A 23,731-nucleotide genomic window follows, 5' to 3' on the forward strand; every position below is an offset into this window, starting at 1 on the left:
TGATATTTTTAGATATTTGCAGCAAGAATTCAGTGTGGTTTATCATGAATTAGTGTCTATGATGAACAATGGGCCCCCTAGAGAAATAAGTCATAAAGTTTTACTCTTATAAATATTTCATGACAAAAAATACTGTTTAAATGCATAGTGAAAAAAAAGATGATAACATGAATAGTTACAAGTGAGTCAAACCAAATAATTTTAATTATCTTGGTCAGTAGTATTCCATGCTTTCTGCTTATAACTCCTGTGCTGCTATATAATTTTCTTATTAAAATTATCAGTTTTCCAGACAGAAAACTAACATATACTAATATTTTCCCCATACCAACTTTCTCCTAAGATTTTAACATGGCACATAATATATATTTAATTTATCTTATTTCATTCTTTCCCTTCTACTTATTTTCTTTCTTCCCCATTCATGCTATTATTATCTTCTCTTACAGATATCTTCACAACAGACATACCTTTATTTTTAAAGTATTATTGTGTTATGCAAGGATGCCGTTTTAGGATTTATGAAATATCCCCATACATATTTTATTAATTTTGAATCCTGTCAAGTCCTAAGGGCAGGAACCATGTGTGAGCTTCTTATCATAATTTTCCACAGAAGAGTTTCTGGAATATGTCAGTATTCATTACTGCATAAATTAATGAATTTGGATCTTGCAAAAAGGGAGAACTGGCTAATGTTTATTAGTTTCATTTAACAGACTAATAAATAATTACTTTTTCAAATCTGTTTTTCCTTCTCTTTATCTTAGTTTATCTCTTCACTGTCAGCTTTTCTGGGAAATGTTCTTGCCCTTGTCAGAAGCTCTCTCTGAGTAAGTTCCTACATGAGGAGGGTGTTAAATCAGCCATCAGATGTTGATGGAGGCTGGTCACACTGAGTTAATTACAGTTAGCTAAGTACAAAGCAGCTATTTATTACATAAAAGCTACATGCCCATTATCAGGTAACCCATTTTATCTGATATAAAGTATTCTCATTTATAAAATGGTATAAACATTGTATTAACATGGATAGACTAAGCTATGCAATGCCAACAAGCAGTCCCCAAACTTGGGACAGCAGGAGTTTATTTCTCACTTTCATTGCCTGGGATCCATGTGCATTATAGCTACTAAGGAACTCAGATTCATGGAATGGCCAAAATTCTAATGTTTATTTTCACTATACCAATGGTGGAAAGATTAACTTTAGAGATTTGAACACACCTAATAAACAAAATTAATGACTACTACTACCATCTCTGCTTTGAATGTATTTTTAAAATTTTTGTAATTTAATAGTGCATTTTTACACTTGACTGTCACAATAGTTCAGTAAATTATAATGATGTAGCTCCTCCCCAACTAAAGATGTCTCCTACCCCTTCCTGTTCTCTATGCCATTCCTTTGGACTCAGCAATGGAGACGAGATTTCATTTTTAGAAAGGGTCTAGTAAACACTCAGATATCTCCTAATAAGGACAGGAGGTTTGCAGGGAGCCTTCATTTCCTTCTTTGGGCTAACATGCAAGAGTTTATCTGAAGTATAATATCCACTTGGGTTTTCTATATGTCTTAATGTTTGCTAGGCACTTCAGGGAAACATTTCATTTGATCTTCATAATGCTAAGAGATAATCAAAAAGTATCAATAGTTGTCGTCCATAGGCTGGAGAGCTGGAGGGACTAACTGCACAGTCCAAGATGCTGAAGCCTCAGAACAAAAGGAGTCAATAATGCTACCCCTGTCCAAGACCAAAGACTTCTGGAAACTCTCTGGAGAATCACTGTCAGAGTCTGCTTTGGAGGAGTGAAGGAGTGAAAGTCTGATGTCCTCAGATACCACAGCAACAATCTAGAACCCATACAAGAAGACTGAGCTTGCATCTGTTGCTGCTTCCTTGTTCTTCCAACTTTCATTCTATCCGAGTCTCCAACCTATTGAATGGTGTTGCCCACATTTAAGGATGTTCTCCACTTCAGTTCACTATCTCATGTGCCAATTATTCCTAGACACAACCTTATTGATCCACTTAGAACCATCAATCTTTGAAATCTCTTAAGCCAATCAAGTTGAGAATTCCACTTAACCATTACTCACAGTTAATAAAACAACGGTTAATTATTCTCTGAAAGTTAAAGAAGCAGTATATTAAGACCAAATATTTATTTGATCCCATGTTCTTGCCACAGTAGCATTCTTCTTGGGTTGGTGAGCTCTCACTTTGACCATTGCAGATAATCTAGGCCTGTGGGATATGAGGAAGGAGGAAGTGGTTTTAAGGGAGACAGTTCTTGTGAGAGGATGGACTTGAATCACAAGAACAAATGCTCTTTAGATAAAAGAATATCTATGGTGGTGAAACTAGGTAAGAATTTTACAAAGGGGCAAACACAATGAAGGTACTGCATGGTGGGAAGGCATTAGACTCCCCAGGCACCATCTACTTCATCTACTTCCTGTCACATGGTAAAATGGAAATATTCAGATGATTTATTAACAAATTTGACATTGTAATGAAGCTAATACTGCAAGATTGGACAGTAGTAAACAATATATAGTCAGTTACCTGGGCTGGGGACAAAGCTCAGTGGTGGAGTGCTTGCCTGACATAAATGATGATGTGGGTTTGATCCTCAACATTGCAAAAAGAGACAGAAAAGGTGAGAAAGGAGAAGAGGGAGAATGAGAGAGAGAGAGAGAGAGAGAGAGAGAGAGAGAGAGAGAGAGAAGAGAAATCATAATCCTAATACCTGTCAAATGTAGGACAATTCTTCAGTCTAAATTAAAATTATACAAGGTTTGTATAAAACATAATGAATTTGTTCTGATAAAATATGTAAAAGGACAATTTACATTGTCAGTTCAACTGAGCTGCCAGGTGTTGGAATAGGTGATTAATGTAATAAGCCAAAAAAGGAGAGTCAAGGATTTTAATATTTACCATGGTAGTAAAAACACTAGTCTTAAATGGAAAAGACATCATCTACTCCCTTTTCCATTTTAGCACATGGAATGACACATTGGTGTATGACCATAAATGTGGAGATCTTCTTATCACTGAAGGAACCTGGAACAAAAGGCTTCAGAAATTTTACAAACTGAGGGGTTAGAGGGGAGGGACAATGGTTAGGGGTCAGGAGTAGAAAAGCAATGCGATCTGAGTAAGAGTAGAAGAAAGTGCCTTTAAGGATTGTGCTTTATTGACTCCTAAGGAGACTACCATGGTTTGAATGTGTCCCCAGTAGGCCATGTGTTAGAAACTCGATCCCAAAATTTGTATGTTGGTGGCATTTGCAGGTGGGGCCTTTGGAAATAATTAGTGTTTGATGAGTTCATAGGGTAGGGAGCCCATGATGGGATTAGTTACTTTATCAGAAGAAAAGGCAAGAGCAGCCTAGTTTTACAGATTGTTCTTGCTACGTGAGGCCTCCCATCATGCCATGACATGGCAGGCAGGCCCTCATGAGATGCTGGCACCTTGCTATTCAATCTCTCAATCTCCAAAAGTATATGAAGCAAATTACTCAATCTTAGGTATTCGGTTATAACAGCAGAAAATGGACTAAGACAGAAGTCTAAGCACAGGCACCTGACTTCTTCTCACTTAGTAAGATTTATTTATGAAGGCTTTGGGACTAGGTCTGCAGATATTGGAAAGAACGTGACCAGTGAGAATGGCCTGAGTTTTTCAATTCCCTTATGCAAGGCCTTCCAGATAAAGGCTTTGCTACTGCGTGAAGTCAGGCAATAAAAAAAAAAAAAAAAAATCCAACATAAATTTTAACTAGTAGCCAGATTAATTTTATAAGTTATTTTCTTTCTGTGCATCCAAAATATATTGTATTTTCCTTAAAAAAAACAAAATGAATGGCATTTCATAACAACTGCAAATACCCAGCTGTATGGAAACTGATAGGTCTGGTGAATAGAATAAAAACTTTTATTACATTTCTAGAGCATAGGGTTTGGTATTTGGATCTCAGTCCTTAGATTCTTTTCTCTGCTAATTCACTCTTGTCTTAGGTGATTTCATCTGGTGAGTGCTATATGAATGCCAAAGACGCCTATCTCCTTTGTGAACTCCACATCTAGTCTCCAACTTAACATCATTAATTGGTTAGCCAATGGGTATCATGAATTTTCACCAGCCAGGTGCAGTGGCCCACACCTGTAATCCCTGCTATGAGGGAGGCTGAGGCAGGAGTATTGCAAGTTTAAGGCCAGCCTAGGCATCTTAGAGAGATCCTGTCTCAAAATAAAATAAAAAGGGATTGGATGTATCTCAGTGTTTATCTAGCATGCATGAGGCCCAGGGTTTAGCATTCAGCACTGAAAAACTAAATTTAATTAATTAAAAAATAAACCTTCACCAAACTTTTGATTTTCTTCTCCTCAGACATGTTCCTCCTTTTGCCTTCTTCGTATGAATGGAAGACAACTTTATTCTTCAAGTTAATTGTTCAGGATAAACAACTCAGAGTTGTCCTTGAATTCTACTTTTGAGGGAAACTTCATAATCAATCAGGAAGTCTTGTTGAATCTACCTAAATATGTATCAAGTTTATATCTTCTTAGCACATCCCAAACTCTCTTCATGGTAACAGGCTTCTATGTCTTTTTGGTATTAAATGGACTCTTAGATTTCCCTTCTATTCTAATCTCCAGGTCACATTCAGAGAGATCCTTGTGGAATACATGTAAATCACCTCATTCCAATCCTCTGATTGAAACATTTTAATGGCTTCCTAATCTCTTTCAGGTAAAAATCCAAAATTCTTAAAATCTCCTGCAAAATTGCAGGAACTGGTCTCCCCCTGCCTCCAGTCCTCATTCACTTCCACTCCTATCCTTATTCTTCTTATCTCGGTTGCACTGGTTTTGGGGAATTTGCTCAAACATACCACATATAAATAGGCCAGGCCTTGTACTTAGCATTCTCTGTTTTTGAAAATATTCAAATATCACTTTAAGATAAAGTATAATATTCTTATCAAGTCAATATACGGAACAAATAAAAATGTTGTGTGAAAGTAATTATTATAGAGACAAAACTAATTTATGAGATGTTTTGTTAAAGTGAAATAAACTCCTCAAGCATCTTTATTCATTCAACCATTCATTCATTCATGAATGTATGTAGAAAACTTTCATTTTATTCCTTTTATAACAGGATCTAGGTTTATCAAAAGTAAATTAAAGAAAAAATCCTTGATTTAGCCTTTTCAGGACTTGATTTATCTAGTCTTAATTGTGATTAAGCAATAATGCAATCTCAGGTAAACTATCCTTATATGACAGTGTTATTTAAAGTTAATCCATATTTTATGTTCCGTATAGAAGAAGATGATTGTTTGGAAATGAGTTTCCTGTGATTGTGAGTTTTAAATTCAGAAAGCAGTTTCTGATTATACAATAGTTATGTTTGATAATATGATTTCTATTTCTTCCTTTCAAAAAATTGCTTTGAGGTAATGTAGAAGACTTATTTGTTTTTACAATACCTTACCAAGATAACTGGCAAAATTTTCTTACATTTGTGTTGTCTATACGGTGAATGTACTCAAATTTCAAGGAATTAAACATACAATATTTGCTATAATTGTTTTATCATGAATAACAGAACTGCTTGCACTGTTTTTCAAAGAAGGACTAAATTCATATTCAGTTGACTTTGGGGATATATAGATATATCAGAAAATGTTAGCAATTCCTTCACTAATCAGTTTTACTGTTCTTCTCCAACACAAGACTTTTTAAAGCAGGGACAAGTTCTGACAACTACATCACATAATGCTTGTTACTATAATCTACAAGAAGAAAATGAAGTTCTCTAGGTAGATGTTTCCTAAAGTACATGTTCTAGTTACAGAGAATCAATTTTAAATGCACTGATGTTTGACATTCTTATTTCAGAGAAGAAAAGTGAGTTTGATAAATCAAGGAATGATTTAGCAATTATAATTTGATTCAGTTAAATCCATGAAGAATATTCTTTTTTATTCTTTGAAATGTGTCAGTTTGTATCTGCAGCATTGAGAGTTACCTCAGATTAGATCTTTAAGTATTGATGAAATAAATGCTTGTTATGACAGGAAACCTGACTACTCTAAGGTTTTAATAACATCATTCAAAATTTATATATAAAAGTATAAGATATATACATATAATATAAATGTATATATGTGAGATATACATTTCAAAAAATTGCAAATGAATTTGGCTTTTTCCATTACAATATTTAGTTTTTAAATCTCAAAATTTTCTTGTGGGCTTATAATGCATACTTATATCTTCTGAGAAATTAAAAAAAGAAAAGAAGAGATATTAAAAAATAAACCTCTTAATTGTGGAATTATAATGTCATTTGTTCTTATGAAGAAGAATTCTGCTAAAATATTATGATGACCTTACAATGAAAAAAATTGCATGATCCTATTAGTCAGCATTATAAAACATGTTCAACTTGAAGAATATTGATAAATTCAGAAAAGTGCTGGTAGGCAATTAAGATTCCTATTGTTTTTTATAGATTTCCAAATTGATTTTTACCCACTTATCATATATAATTATTTTTAAATAATTAAAATGATTATAATAGCACTATATATAAGGTGGTTAAACATGATATATCTAACCAAACAATTAAAGAAATGTTAGAAATCATGGAATGTGTAGATCAATAGTCACTTTTATACTTTGATACTAGCACAGTTGATGGAAATGATACAAAAGGGAAAATTGGAATAGAACATTGGTATATTAGAATTCATCAAAAAAAGAGTTAATGACTCTGAAGATTAGAGACATTGGTGGAGAATAAGACATCTAATTTAAATATTTGGTTAAAAGTCACATTATGAAATCCTGAATAGTTTTAGTAGACAAAAATCAGCATTGCTGCCAGATATTCTACAGAATTCTTCTATAAAAATATTTTTAATTGGGTCTTTTCAGTTACACATGATAATATGTTTCATTTTGAAATAATTGTAAAATATAATTATTCTAATTCAGTCCCCAGTATATCCCCTTCCCTTCCCCTCCTTCCTCCCACTGTTCTCTTCCCTCTTCTCTATTGATCTTTCTGTTATTTACTTAGAGTTTTGTTTTTAATTAGTGCCTTGTGTATATACAAAAGATGAGATTCACTATGGTATATTCATAAATGCACATAAGATAGTTAGATCACATTCTTATTCTTTATATTTGTGTGAGCTCTGTAATGCTATTATCATTCACAGTTTCTCATTCAATGAATTAAGGTATCATATTGGTTAATATAAAAAAAAACACAACTCTGTAGTATTCTTGATTGAATTTATTCTTACTACAATGGTGGTAGAATGGTAATTTTTCTGAATCTATCATTTTCTCTCTCTTTTTTTGTAATTATTAGTTGAAATTCTACTGTGAGTAAAAATCTTCCTTTATTTCCTTATTTGCTTGATTTTTATTGCTGACATGAATTATTTCAGAGTTCTAAGTCCTGAGAACCAGGAAAGCCAATATTATGAATACCAATCCAAATGTAAACTGGCCTAACACCCAAGAAGAACAAAACTTGAAGACCAGGAAAAAAAGAAAAATAGAAAAAGAAAAATTGAGTTCAAGTGGTCAGAAGAGAGCAGGTCCCTCTTATTTGTGGGAGGTTCCACTCTTTGTTCCATTCAGATTGTCAGGTGCTTGGCTAAAGCTTACCTACATTAGGGAGAGCAATCAGATTTACTCAATCTATAGATTCAAATGTATCTCATCAAGAAACAATCACATTCACTTCCCAACCCACTCCAAATTGTGTTTGACCCTGGGAACTCTGTGGCCATGTCTAGTTGACATATAAAATTCATCCTCACAATATAAGACTCATGAACTTTTTTACCTTCAATGTGTTATAGATCATAAATATTCTTATTTATTGTAAGATTTAGTTTCTCAGGTTGGACATTAAGATATTTATCAAAATGGTTCTTGTGCCATTTAGATATGGCTACTTATTTTTGAGTGATTATATAATTTTTGAAACAGTAAAATATTCTACAATTATATTGTATTTTCCCTTTAATCACCTTTTTTTCAAGTATTCCTGCTGTGCTTTTAATGGGTAACTGGGTTGAAACCCAACTTATAAACCAGGTCCTCTAATGCCAGCAACATGGGAGGCTGAGGCAGGAGGATCACAAGTTAGTGAGACCCTGTCTCTCAAAAAAAAAAAAAATGAATAATAAACAGGATGAGGGATGTAGCTCAGTGGTAAAGTGCCCCTGTGTTCAATACAATACCACAAAATTATAATAAAAATAGAATCCAACACAGTTGTGAGGTGTGGTCATTTATAACTGGTTTTGTTTTGCTTCTACATCTTTTTAAAGTACTGAAGTAGGAATTTTTGCTGTGTGCATTATAGGACTGAGGAGATTATTGAATCAGTCATGTTAATAGAAGTAAGGGAGAATAGGTAGATAAACATACAGAATGGAGAAAGGGAGAATAGGTAGATAAATATACAGAATGGAGAAAGGACAAATCTTAAAACACGGAGATGCATTCAATTTATCAGTGTAAAGTAGTAATTGTACCATTGGAATTTTTTCTGTAAAAGAGAAACTTTAACTTTTGAACTCATAATTTTTCTCACCTAATAACTTGTCATTTTTTTTTGATTCCATTCCCATTGGCATGGATCAGATTGTTCTAAGTGATTTTTAACAGAGCACTATTCCTAAGAGATGTTTTATTGTTGAGAAAGATTTTCTAGTCAGTAAATTTGGAAAATGTTGCATTCTGTATCTCTCCTTTAAAGATAGACAATGTTGAGTAGCATTTTTAAATTAGAAAGAGGTTTAACAGGAAAGAAGTTGTTTACCCAGATCCTCTAAAATATTTGGTCTCTAAACTATTTCTCCTGTACAACGGGGCAAACCTAGTGTTCCACAGAATGCATTCTGAGAAATGATTTTTAGATAATGTTTGCAGAGATATGCTCTGGAAGTGTAAAACTTAAGGGAACATCAATTTTTCACATTGCAAACTGGACAGCAGGATTTCATGCTGCTTTGACAAAAAGAAACATCTAAGGAACAGTTTTTCTGGAAAGATCCAAAGGAGGATAGTGTGCTAATAAGGCTCTTTTCTGACTCCAGTTTACAGAATGTAGATTGTATTCATATTAGTATTAGGCAGTCTTAGTCACTGACTGAATAATTATTTTTATAAGGTCTTTCATTTTAAAACCAAATCCAGGAAACAAATTGTTGCCTCCTGAGTCTCAAAGCATTTCTTTTGCTTTATGTAACAATAACGATTTGGTGTATAAGGTCTTGGAATTACAATGTGACAAACCTAGGAAGATACCTAGACTTGCTTCCACTATACCTCTTTCTGATGTGTGAAAATTTTATTTCAAATTTTAATGAATATGAAGTAGTTGAAGACGTAGAGATTGAAGTTAGTATACATAATTGTTGCTAAAGGCCATGCTCACTATGTCTTACACAAATGAAAACTCACACAAATTCTTTGTATAACCTAGACAGATATATTATTTCTCTTGTTGGGTATGAGAGATGAATTCTAGCTAATGTTGTTAAGACTATTCTATCATTAAATAAGAGGTTACATGACTTTAATTATCTAGCCCCTTTTGTTGCTTTATCAATCTGTTGCTTTTATATAATGAAATTTGGAATACTTTGAAAGTTGCATAAATCATTCCAATTTTTTTCAACCTTCATTAAGCAACAAAATTTCTACAATTAAAATATCTTAAAGGCAATTTATTTGATATAGCATACCAATGCATGCTTATTTAAATTTGTCTTTCATAGAGGTGACACTATCTCTTTAGTTTAAAAACAAAGTATGTCAGGCTGGGGCTGTAGCTCGGTGGCAGAGCACTTGCCAAGCATGCATGAGGCACTAGGTTTGATCCTCAGCACCATACAAAAATAAACAAATAAAATAAAGGCATTCTGTCCATCTCTAACTACAAAAAAATTAAAAATAAACAAACAAAAAACAAAGTATGTATTCAACCTGCAGTTATACACACAGCCTTTATTTGTTTGTTTCTTTTGCAAAATATAGTGTTAGATATTTGCAATACAAAAATGAAATCTGGATCTCTGACATCAAGATGAGTTATTGTATCAAATGAAGTTTGGAATGAAATGACATAGGAGTAGTAATGTTAGAGGAGCCACGGAAAAATAAATAATAAAGAATTATAGGGACACAAATAATGACAATACTTATAAAAATGATAATTTTATAAATAATTTCACCTTAACTACACAGGTTAAAATTCTGTGATGATGAGACCAGAGCGTATTCTAAATTTCAGGAAAAGTCCAATACGTAAATTAGAAAATTTCCACAGAAATAGTATACAATTTTTGTGCATGGACTTCAGAATGGTGGCAAAGGTGATGCATTCACAGTAATAGAGCTGTAAATATAATAAAAGAGACTCTTTCAATATTATGATTATTGGTATTGGCATCCCTTTTCTATTCTCAAGTTCAGGAAGAGAAGGCAGGGAAAGCAACATAAAGATGTTGGATTATTTGCTTTCCCAAAAGCCTTCAAGGGTATGATTCCTAGATATCTAATCATAACTATACTGTGTATAAGGGCAGAAGGAAAATTGGTGTGCCCAAGTCAGGGGATGTCTAGCCCCAAGGATCACTAGAATGAAGAAATTTTAACCTTGTAAAAATAAAGTGTAGTGATGACCCCTGGGGAGGAAAGAACACAAATGTAAGCAGATAGAATTGGGGGAATAGAATACCATAATTGTTGTGAGTCATGTAGCTCAGAAATCACTCCAAGTCCCAGTTTTGCCCAAATTGAAGAGTCTTTATTACGACTGGCTGGGAATGCTTCATACAGGACCAATTGTCTCTGAAGAAAACAGCCTGGAGCTTCAACATTTTAGGGTACTTAAAAGCAAAAACTACATTTGGGTTGACATAGTTGCAAGCACACAAGGGTATATACAGAAGCTGAATGGGACAGTTAGTGAAACAATGCAATGGGTACATTGGTATTTCCCACAGGACTTTCCAGGTTGGCATAGCAGTAAGCAAGCAGAAGGGAAATGGTTCAAAATGACCCTAGTTGAGTACAAGTTAGAATATGGTTACTAACATCTAGACAATCAATCTCTGATAGGGTACATTGCCCGAGAAAAATGGGAACAAAATAGAGAACAATTCTACATTGTATAAGAATTTCCATTTTGTGTTGCCAAGTATGCTATGCTAGGTAACTATGAATGGGTACAGAGGTGGGGCTTTCCCATGGGAGAAGCAATTCTTACATGTGATGGAGCCTCAGGGTAAAATGGAGTCTGTATGGTCATTGCCCATATAGCCTGGCCCATAACAATAATAAGAAGGCTAGATGGGGAGTTTTATCAAATTAGTTCTCCATTACCACTAAAAATTGAATGACCCTGGATGTTATGGTTTCGATATGAGGTGTCCCCTAAAAGCTCAGGTGAAACAATGGAAGGAAGTTCAGAGGTTTGGAGTTCAGAGGTAAAATGATAGGGTTATGAGAACCTTGATGTAATAAGTGCATATTAACTGATATGGATGAAATGGGCATAATTGTAGGCAGGAAGGATGTGGCCAAGAAGTAGGTCACTCAGGTATGATTTGGGGGCTTATATTTTCTCCTTGGTGGACAGAGACCTCTCTGCTTCCTAGTGTCTATGCCCTGAGCTGATTTCCTCTGCCATGCCCTTCCACCATGATGTTCTGCTGCAAGCCCAGAACAATGGAGTTGGTCATCTATGAACTGAGACCTATGAAACTGGGAAACCCAAATCAATTTTTCCTCCTCTACATTGTTCTTATGAAGACATTTTGGTCATAGCAACAAGAAAGCTGAGTAAAACACTGGATATTCTTTCATTTGCTATTAAAAAAAAATCTTTGCTCTAATTTTCATGCATCAACACAAGAGAGTCAAACAACTACACATATATCTTCACTCCTTGTTAAACTGTACACATCAGAGCAAAGGAGCTGAAAAATTGACCTTGAGGAAAGAATCCTCTAGACATGTAATAGGTCTCCCTTTTGGCTTTGATGAAAGGTTACTAGGCAAAGGGGAAAGCATTGCACAAATATGAATGAAATCCCTTTGGTATGAAATTTGTGCATAAACTTAGAAGGAGGCAGTTTTCATGTGGTTTGGAGCTTTCTGATGAAAATTTCACACTCTTCTAGTTTCTTCCCTTCCCCTAGGAATCCTCAGAAATGAGCCTGTGTGAAGCAGTTCCCAGCAGACAGACGTTTCAGTTTATTAGCTTTCCTTTCTTTCTCTTGTGGCTGCTTTTTATCTTTCTCTTTCAAATTCATGCATCCTGGACTCTCTTGCTATGTGTTAAATCAAATTTTTATTGCATTGCTCTTTGAAATTTCTTCCTAAGGATGGGATGCTCTTTTCAGTGTACTCTACCAACTAAACACTCTGGGGTCAATTTTTTTTTTCCATCAGAAAGGTAGCTTGAGTTCATCTAGTCAACATTTTTATTTGCCTGAAGACCAAAGGGAAGCTCAGAGAGTTAACTGAAATTGATTTCTCTATTGCAAATGACCCTAGTGACTTGATGGTTCCACATCTCTTTCCTTGTTTACTACAACACCTAGCAAATTGGTATCATTGCCTTTGGACTTGTCTACTTTAATCCACTCTCCATGCTGATAAATGAGGAATCAGGCTGAAATCCAGTCTTCATGGTATAAAATCTTTATGTGACTTCCTTTCCCCTTAAAATAACTCTTATTCTCCACTACAAGGCTGAGTTATCTGGTTACTTCTGATTGTCCAGCTTGAACTCCCTTATCTCTCCTATTTTTCTACCTATATGGATTCCCTTACCACCTTGTTCATGTGTGCCTCTGGGCCTTAAAACTGCAGATATCCCTTTCTCCACATGGGCTATCACCTTCACCTTAAATCTAACTACTGAAAACTATAGGTCAGAACTCAAATGTCACTCATACCTCCTGCATAGTGCCTTAGTTCACTGCAATCTCCACAAAATATTCTTTAGCCATTAAAATTATGTATTATACTTTTTTAAAATTTATGTTTACCCACTTGACTTTGAGCCCTATTGCTATGAGGTTTTTATCTGTTCTTTCTATTTGCTGGAAACTGTAACTAGCACAGAATTCAGCACACAATGAGCTAACAATATTAGCTGATCAAATATAATGAAAACTGGAAACTGATTTCCCCTTTTTTTAGTTTGATGGTCTTTTCCTCTACTCCATATATTTTAATCTTATTTGAATCATCTAAAATATTTCAAATTCATTTCCCAGCCGCATTTACTCTATATTGAGCACACTGTGGTTCCAGTTTATAGGATTATCTGCTGCTCCTCTAAAGTGCAACCTGATCTGTGACATTCTTCCTCTACCTTCTTAATTCATTAAAATGGTATTCCTAGGTTACCCCCTCCATGAAGCCTTCCCCTGGCTCCCTAGGTTAAATTTCTTGTGCTTTGGCTACCTTTTGATTGTAACTCTGCACATACTTTCTAGATGACCTTTATTACATGTGTTTGGCACATACCTTCCAAATATATTTTCTTAGTTTGTTCATATAGTGACTTCAAACTTTCATCCTAATAACTTCAAACTTCATGAATTCATTGTTGTATATTAGTCAACTTTCTGTAATTGTGACAGAATTTCTTGAAGGATCAACCTAAAGGAGAAAAATGTATTTTGGTTCATGGTTTCTGCCTATGATTATTTGGATCTATTGCTTTTAAGCATGTGGAGAGATAGAACATCATGTTGGGGAGCCTGTGGTGGAGCAAAGCTGCTCAACTTATGTTAGCCAAGAAGCTGAGAGAGTGAGGAAGGAAAGATGAGGCCAAGGTCCCATATCCCCTTCAAGGACAAGCCACCAATAACATAATTTCTTTCCAGTAAGTCGTACATCCTAAAGGTTCCACTATCTCTCAAAAGGGCCAGTAGTAGGAGTTTAAGATTTTAACACATGAACATCTGGGGGACGTTTCTGAACCATAACAATTTGTATCTGCCTTCCAAAGTCTCACTTCTCATAATGTAAAATGTATGTAGTTTATTCTCTTGAGAGCCCCAAATTCTGAACTGTTCCAGCATTGTTCGAAAATCCAAGTCCAAGTCCAAAGTTTCCTCTGAGACTCAAGGCAAACTCTGTTGTGAATCTCTGTAAAAAAAAAAAAAAAAAAAAAAAAAATTGAAGAACAAGTTGTATACTTTCAAGACAGTATTATTCCTCAGATTAAACATTTCCATTCCAAAAGGAAGGACTAGCAAGCCAGAAAGGAGGGATCAGACTAAGACAAGACTAAATCCCTGAAATTCCTACAGCTTTATGTCCAGCATCCAGGACACAAGGTGGCATAATATAAATTCCAAAATGCTAGACAACCCACCCCTAATGCCTTGCTGGCTGTAACACACATGGCCACTCATTTCCACTGACTGTTCACTTTCTATAGCTTTTCTGGGGCATCTCTAACTTCCTGGAGTGTCCACTGTAATGTTAGCTTCACTTGCACAGTTTCATGCATCACCGTATGGGGCTGCTTGCTGATGCTTTGATCCTGCCATATTCTACCTGGCCGCCAAGGACCTCCTATGAAGCCTCAATGGAAGCCTGTTTGAACCGTAAATCTTGCATTCTATATGACTACAAAACCAGCATCATGGGGAATATATCAAAGTCTGCTGCTGCAGTGGCTTTACCAAGGCCCTGGTCAGGCCATGGCTCCAACAACCTTGAAGGCATTGACTGGGAAACAAGGGAAATGAATCACAGGGAAACAATTCAGTAGGATACACAGTCTTCAGGGTGCCCTGAAGATCCTTTTTCAAAGGAAAATATATGAAAAAAAAAATTGTATTTCTATACCTGGATGGGTTTTTTTTTTTTTTTTTTTTGATTCCTGAGATGTTCTCAAGGTATTTTTTCCTATTGTCTGTATAAAGCACTTGGCTACTTTTGAATTTTTGTTTGTTTGTTTTCTCTGCACCCTCTTTGACAGCAACTTTAAATACTGCTCACTTTCTGGCCAAACTGCAAGTTTTTCAAATCTTTTTTTGCTTCGAATTATGTTCCTGATCCTCACAGTAAATTTGGCTAAGAGCAGCCACTAATACTTGTCTTGAAATTTCTTCCTCCTGATAAGCTAGTCATAACCCTTAAATTCCTACTAAACAAAGTCCCAGGATATGGACAAAATATTGATGAGTTCTTTGCCAAAATGTAACATGAGTGGTCTCTATTCCAGTTCCCAAGACTGTCATTATTTCCTTCTGAAACTTCATGTGGCTGGCCTTTACTTTCTGTGTTTCTATCAGCATTCTGGACTCTGAGCCCCCAACAGAATAACCCATTAAACCTCTACTTGTATATTCCAGGCTTTTTTCCAACCTGCCTATTCAAACTTTTCCAAGCTCTTCCAGGAAACCGATTTCAAAGATTTTGAATCACATCATTAGATGTAGTCATGGCAACAACCCCACTTCTATTTTTTTTTAATGTAGTTCAAGTTTCTTTTTACTGTAACAAAATACCTGAAAAAAATGAACTTAATAGGAAGAAAGGTTTATTTTGGCTGATGGTTTGGATCTGTTGCTTTGGGCCTATGGTGAGACAAAAACATCAAGGTGTGGAACCCCTGTGGTGGAACAAATCTGCTCACCTCATGGTGGCCAGGAAGCCAAGAAGAGGGAAAAGGGGTTGGGGAGAGAGAATGGGACTGGGGTCTCATATCCCTCTCTGGGACAATTTCCCAGTGACATAGCTTCATCCTACTAGGCCCCAATCCTTAAAGTTTCACCATCTTTCAAGAGTGCCATCAGGTGAGTAAGCCTTTAACACTGAGCCTGGGGCACTTTCAAACCATACCAAGTTGTGTCATTTCCATTTTCAAGTCAGTATTTATTCTACAGCCTGATCCTGATGTATGTTAAAAGTTTAATTAATGCCTATTGGATAAATAACAAAATTGGGATGGCTGTTTTTTCTTTAAGCTATGAATATTCCTCTGATTGTTGCAAAAAAAAAAAAGGAGAAAGAGAAGTTATTTTGCATATACAAAGCAAGAAATGTATGTTTAACATCAGAGTACCAATGTTCCAGTTTTATCATATATCAGCTGAAGTATCTGGAGCTAATTATACTTTCATTCTGAATTTCAACTTCCAACTCAATAAAATGGGTTGAATAATAAACAAGTGAGTAACATTTAAATTAAAATGTTTAATTTTGATTAAGTAAAAGTCTACAGGCTCCATTATCATCATATGAAAATGATTACATGTATTTTTTAAACTGTGGCATGATATATTATTAGAAAGGTAGGCAGAGTTAAAATAAGAACTGGATTTTTCCTAAAGCATTTAATCAATTTTATTTTAAATACTCTTTTCAGTAATGTTTACTACTTATTTTTTCTGAACTAGTTTTACTTCAAATTTTATAAATAATCTGCTCAATATTTAGATTATGAAACATTTAGAAAGATATAAATAATATAATTTTTTATCTGCAAAGAACATTTAATTATAATTACATTTCAGTTTATTTCTCTCAGCCATTTGTTTAGATGCATTTTTACTTGTTTGTTTTACATTGTTATGATAATATTACATAGTCTGTACTGTATTCTTTTTTAGATTAATAATTCATTATATGTATGGTTCACGTTATAATGTATTTCACAAATGTTTTAATAACTGACATTAAAAATACAAAAGTTGCTGTTAGATATATTAGTATAGTTTCTAAAAATATAATTATGCATACTATTCTTTTGCCTAAAACATTTTTTGACCTAAAAACAAATTTATACAATTCTGTTCTTATGTCAAGTAATAAAAATATTTTCCTCTCATGATACATATTTTCAAATTATTTCTATAATGGCTATTATAAATTTACATTATTAATTATAAAAGAATATTATTTTAATTGTAAACTCTCTGTATATGCGTTCTTATATTTTCCCATATCTTAACTACTTTGAAAAAGTAAAACATTTTTTCACTTTTTGCAGTACACTTTGCTTATGTTACCAAGTTAGTTTACTATTGTCCTTAAATAGGGTATTTTTCTCCTTTTTGAATTAATTATTTATATATTTTTCATAGATCCATTTTAAGTATTTCAAATAGATTTATGAAAAATTATTATAACCAAATAACATAATATTTATTCTAAATATTTATCCTACTTTGTTCTTCATACTGACTTTTGATATTTAGAATTATTTTGGATGCTTATTTCATATTATAACTCTTCCATGTACTTTTTCAGTATTATCATACTCGAGCCTCACACTCACCCACTTTCTTTAAATTCAAGGAAGCTATTGTACAGGGAGATTAAATTATTTGCAGTAATAGTGTCAGAATTCTATTCCAGGTACCTTGTGTCAGAGCCATATTCTTTGGCTATATATCATGCTCTTCCTTAATATCCAAATTAAACATTAAATGTGATTAGCTGAAAAAATTACTGGGTTTTACAATGTGTAACCTACTATTCTTAAAATTGTTCAGAACACTGTTAATTGTTTTTTAAGAATTAAACTATGTGGTTCCAACAATTCAGAGTTTTTAACATAACAATATAAGGCAAAATATATTTCAGCTCCCATTCTGATTTGTCCCTGTTGGTCCCAGATGCCTTATATAATTGATAACAATTCAGATGTCTGTTATATTTTAGATGACAATAGAAAGGCAAGGATATTTCATCATATGTTGGGGATACAAATAAACAATTTTCTATGTACTCCAATTCAATATACAGATCTGGCTTCAGTAATAGAAAACTAGTTGTTGACCTGTTGAAATTGCATTTGACTTTTATTCTTTCAAAAATGGAATTCACAAATGTCAACTATGTATTTTTTGAAATGTCATTATTCACAAATATTTGGTATACTATTTCATAGAGATTCTCTGACTTCCTCTGAGTTCCCTTAGAAATTATTTGCAATCTTTAGATAACATATACTATGCAAACTTCAAACAATATGATTTATTAGATAATATGGAAAAATAATTTATACACACAATAAGCAAGTAGGTACATAAAAATAAGCCTTTGTCCTGAATTTTTTTTACATGAAACAAAGGCTCTAGGAAAAATGTTGCATGAAAGATATTACTTCTAGCTACCAATTAAGAAGGAAAAAAAGACAAAAATTTATATTGATTAGAGAAAATTCTGACCTTGGTTTTGAATACGAAGGTAAATGGCATGAAACAACTCAACAAGAAAAAAAATAGTGTGTCATTTCATTTATTTTCTTTTGCAGGATGATGTGATGGTCATTAAGATTTTTGAACAGTGATGATGTTTACCCTAGGAGGTGTCAGGAGAAGATCTTGTACTGAAATGTCAATCCCAAAGCTCCAATTAATGCTTTTGCAGACCTAGAGGACTGTCGACTGCTAACATCAAGAAAAACCACCAAGAAACATTCTCCTCCATTTCTTAAAGAAAACAAAACAACAAAAAGTAATCCTTTTGAATACAATTACCATCAAATTAAACTTTTGTTGTCATATTTTAATATAGAGCTATGCTTAATATTTTGTCTTATATATGATTTGGCACCTTAGTAAATATTAAGTAATCTATAACACATGTCAAGCACTTAAACTCCAGAGTAGTTCTCCAAGTGGCCTTTGTCTCACCCAGTTTTCTCATCTTTCTCATTTAAAGTTCTCGAGAATATTTGTAGAAAGTGTAGGGAATGCAGCATCTTGAGATAAGGGGGAACTAGCCAGAACAGCCTGTGCTCTGTTCCTAGCCACCCTTAGAAGCATGATGTCCTTCATCACATGGCCCTGGGGTATAAAACCTAGGATGGTCTGCTTTTCATCGTCCCTCAATTGGAGTTTAGTGGGACACACAGAAATGAGATTCTATTCACCCTGAGCAGCTTTTCTGGGCTTTGGAGGACTGGCTTATAATGAATCCCTTGCTGCCTATCTGCAGGTAATAAATGTACTTCATGTAACTTGTTGAGTGCTTGTCTATTCTGTCACCCAGTGAAGTTAATAACCAGTGCACAGAGAACCTGGTTCACATTAGCATGTACCCAATTTAAATCTCATAGTAATACTTAATGGCAAGTTTATTCTCCCTTATGAAAAAAATTGAGATGTGCCCAGAGCAGTTTCGATGGATCCTAAAGTTCAATATTTCAACAAATATTATTACAACTTCTTTATAGATGTACTCTACCTTACAACACTCAACTTGTAATTTTAACTTCATTATGATGCAAAAATTACATGCATTGAATACAAATTGTAGTGTGAATTTCAAAATTTGATCTTTTCTTAGGCAGTAGAATAGTTTTTGGAGATGCTGGACCACATGCCACAGTTTCCAGTTGCTATGTGATCATGAGGATGAACAGCTGATGCTCTATAGCATTCTGTGTTGCTAAACTATGTTGTTCTTTAGGTTGGGTGTGCTAGATCCAGTTTTGACTTATGGTATTTCAAATTTATGATAGATTTATCAGGAAGTAGCCCCACAATAAGTCTGGGAACATCCATAGTTATTTGCATGATTGCTATTAGTATATAACTGTTATTTGAACCATATAATTACATATTAAAATTGACACATTATATGAGATAAACCTAATTACTAAGTTACATTTATGCAGTGAAGAAATTGATAAAATATTTTTTGAGATTTCAACAAATATACTAAAAGTTCAAATATAAAAAGAGGCTATTAATATTGACAACTTTTACACAGTACAAAATAACAGTTTACTGTTATGGCATTGTTGAACTATTTTTTACTGGGACAAATCTGCAAGTATTATCTTGTATGGATACTGGGGACAATGAACACACTTGTTTGAATAAAAAGGTCACAAATTATATTTATACATTAAGACTTAAAATTGTTCACTGGAATGTGTGCTATTTTAATAACAAGCATAATGCTGTTGGGATTGCTAATATTTTATAATTCAAAAAAAGTCTTGAGAAAACATGTTTGCAAGGACAGTCTATCATCTTCACATACAGATACCCAATCAGAAATCAGTATGGGTATTAGATGAGTGGGAAGCAGAGAGTGGTTTGAGAATCCAATTCATTTGATGGTTTTAATATCATCATCAGGGTTTAGAAGTCTTCTTTCTTAGATTATATTTTATTTCATTTAGTCTCCTGCTTAATTTATACTTATACCCATCCCACCTTCATTAGTATCACTTTCATATGTCATTAGGGAACTATCTGCATCTTTTAAAAAGTACACAGTATTGTTGGATGCATGTACATGTTTCAAATATATATTTAAATAAAAATAAATATTTAAAATTTCTAAGAATAATTCAGCTGCTAACATGTACCAGGCGCTTTTTGAAATTTATCTGTTATCTCATTTAGCCATTGCAAAAATATTATGGTGGAGATCCTCTTACTTTCTATACTTGAAGATTTGGAATCTGATGAAAGGAGTGGTAAGTTGTATGATTTGGTTAATATTAATAGCTAGCAGGAGGTCACACCCAGAAAATACGACTCCAGAGTCTGAAGGCCTTAAGCTGTATATTGCTGCTTATGCTATGTTGTGTTGTATTATTTTTACATCTAATTTTACATCTAATTATTACATCTAATTTTTTCACTTTATATTGTATTTTTAAGATCCATCCACTTTAGCTTATAAATGCTGTTCACTGTTTTGGATTGCTTCTGCAGCAGATCATTCCATACACTATATTCACAATATTTTATTTAACTCTTCTAGTTAAAGACACCTTGTTCAGGACAGTCCTCCTAGTGGCCTCTAAAGACCAAGTTCTCCTTCCTTTCTTGCTTGTAGCTGTAGAATGTACTGAAAATGTACAATTATGTGGTAAGTAAGGACTGGCTGGAACAGCCCACACTCTGTTCCTGCCCCTCCTAGGACATAATATCTTTCAATATTCTAGACCAAAGTGTCATGTTGCTCTCAGGTGATAAACACAAGGCAGTTTGCTTTCCAGAGTCCCCTTGACTATTTTAATGGGGACATGTACACAAGATTCCATTCATTCTGGACAGCTTTTCTGATCCTTGGGTGATTGGTTCAACCTGAACCTTAGGATTCTGTTGGTCCTTACTACCTATCTGTACTATCTGTAAGTAATGAAACTTGAAGAGTTTTTACTTCTTTGTAGTGTGTGTGTGTGTGTGTGTGTGTGTGTGTGTGTGTGTGTGTGTGTGTTTTCTATCTCAGCAAACTTGGCTGAGATAATAACCCAGCTCAGATGTGCTGGGCTGACATGGTAACCAGTGCACAGTGAAACTTGTTCACACCTAGATGGTTTCTGATTTTTTCTTTCAACTCTACAGTGAACATTCTGTAAGATTCTCTTTTGAGTTCAGGAGTATGTTTGGATAGGAAGGAGACTCACTGGGTCATGTAGATATACACATTTAATTTTACTATGCCCTATTAAAATTATCTCTTTTCATTTCCATGAAGGGGAACCCATACAAGTTAATATTTTGTCATGTGAAACTCAACACTTGATGTTTATCTAATAACGTTTGACAACATGACTGAGGAAATATCACTGTATTTTTTATTTGACCTTTTCTAATTCCTTGTGAGGGTACTTATATCCTCTTCTCCACATAGTTTTATACATTGAGATTCTTTTTTCTACAAACTGGCTATTCATATTATTGGTCTATTTTTCTAATAAGTTTAATTTTTTTTCTTATTGGCCTGACTTAGTTTCTTGGTAATTCTAAATATCAATGTCATTTCTTTTTAAAACTACTTAAACTCATTTTTATTTATTTATTTTTAAATTGACAGTTTTTCTGTGACTTAGTCTAGTCACGTTCACAAGCAAATTGCTAGCAGATGTCTTTATTGAAAGCAAGAGATCTGATGAAATTTTAATAAACACAGATTAGCAACACTGGAACAAAATGAGTAACAACAGCAAACTCAATATACTGTTAGTAGAATGACAGATTACATCAGAAAGTGCTCTCTACACAGCAATGCAAAGAAGTGGGCATTGTTTTCCTCATTTTAATGATGGCCAAACAGAAGATTTGACAATAAAATATCAAATATTACTTAGGTGTGGCTGGGAGTGTAGCTCAGTGGTAGTTCTGTCCACGCACATAGATTTAACCCTAAATCAGAAAAAAAAAATACTTCTTTAGGCAAATATGATGCAGTGGGCCCCATATCATCTGCATTTAATTTTTTTATCAAAAGAACAAATGATAGATTTAGTTCTCTGCCAACACTTTTTTCAGAAAAATACTTTATTGAAATCATACCCTTGTCAGTGACTAGGGCTTTGTAAGTGGAAAAGAAAAAAAAAACTATGAAAGCATGAGTAAAGAAGTAATCAAAACTTCTTTGCCAGATGTCATGATTCCTCTTGATAAATATAAATGCTCAAGTATTTCTTGACCCACATATAAAAAGAAAGATGTGTTGGCAAAATATAATTGAACACACTCTTTTGCCAACCCAGAAAACCTCTCCATAAACATAGCAGAGAAAGAAATCAGTTTTATTACTGAATAAGCATTAAACCAGAAAGTGATGCACATCACAAGCAAGCTGCTCTGTGCAAAATGGAATCACACAATTTTATACACTGAAGCAGGGCAACACATTAATGTGAGAGTTCTTAACATGGATGATAACTAGACCTCAAGTAAGAGGACTTGATAGTATCTTTGGTAGAAAGTTCACCTTAAATTCACCTGGTAATTGGAGTGATCATCTGTAATAGTTAATTGACCTTATCCAAAGGAAAAGTAAATTTTCATGTCATTATAAAATGGCAGTTTTATAACTTAGAAGCAGTTGAAGTTAAGTGCCCACTTTCCCACAGAGGCTGGGTATTTTCATTCTAATAAGATAGTTCCCAGGTGCTTAAGAAAATCATCCTAGGTCATGAAGCTAAAAAAGGACATACTTAGCTTTAAAAAAATATTTACATATATTACAAAGAAATGGAAAAAGCATTACAATTGTTTTAAATAAAATGCTCTAAGAAAAGTAATGGGGAAAATTTCATTCCTTTATTTTTACTTAATATCAATCAACAAGATTATTTTTATTTGACACAAAATAAATACAATATAAATATATTATTATGTCTCAAGTACATATGAGATATCATGTGATGCTTCAATATATGTATACTTTGTGGAATGATCAAATTTACTAATTATCATATATAACATTTCACCTACATATTATTTCTTTGTGTTGAGTTCTGTAAGATTCACTCTTCTAGCATATGGAGATACACAATATATTAAGTAGAATCACCTGTATAGTAGATCATCAGATCTTATCACTCTTTTCTAGTCTAAAGTTCGTACCCTTTGACCAACATCTTCTTGTGGACCAACATCTGCCCTCCTCCCATCAGCCTCTGGCAAGCATTCTATTCTCCATCTCTGTGAATTTGACTTTTAAAAATTCTACACATAAGTAAGGTCATGCAGTTATTGTCTTTCTGTGCATGATAACTTAGTTGAATTAACATTTCCTTTCATTTATCATCATGATCTCATCCACATTGTTGCAAATGACAGCATTTCATCCTTTTTTATGTGTAAATAGTATCCCATCGTATATACGCATCACATTTATCAATTGATGGATATTTGGATTGTTGCCTTTTATTGGCTA

Source organism: Urocitellus parryii, chromosome 10, assembly GCF_045843805.1.
Source record: "Urocitellus parryii isolate mUroPar1 chromosome 10, mUroPar1.hap1, whole genome shotgun sequence".
Lineage (NCBI taxonomy): Eukaryota > Metazoa > Chordata > Mammalia > Rodentia > Sciuridae > Urocitellus > Urocitellus parryii.